This window comes from Stomoxys calcitrans, chromosome 2 (genome assembly GCF_963082655.1).
Source record: "Stomoxys calcitrans chromosome 2, idStoCalc2.1, whole genome shotgun sequence".
NCBI lineage: Eukaryota > Metazoa > Arthropoda > Insecta > Diptera > Muscidae > Stomoxys > Stomoxys calcitrans.
In genome coordinates, this window is record NC_081553.1 from 80,485,917 (window position 1) to 80,486,208 (window position 292).

Genomic DNA, 292 nt, shown 5'->3' on the forward strand with positions numbered 1-292 from the left:
CATACTCAAAATCAGAGTTGGACCAAATACTGATTTTAACAGATAATATCCTCGGTTTATTGATTTTGGCCAACTATTCCTACTAGTGTCGCTTGTAATTGATACATTGCAAGCAACACTAGTGTTGCAAGCTACACGTAGCCTGCGCCTAAGCGTCGACTAAATGAATGAAAGCTTTATATTTACTAAACAGTGGCATCTCTGTTTATAGGAAGATCACGCATCTCTCAGCTGATAATTATTTTCTTTCACGGTTTTAATTCAGTTTGAGCAAGACACTTGTCGAGTAAGC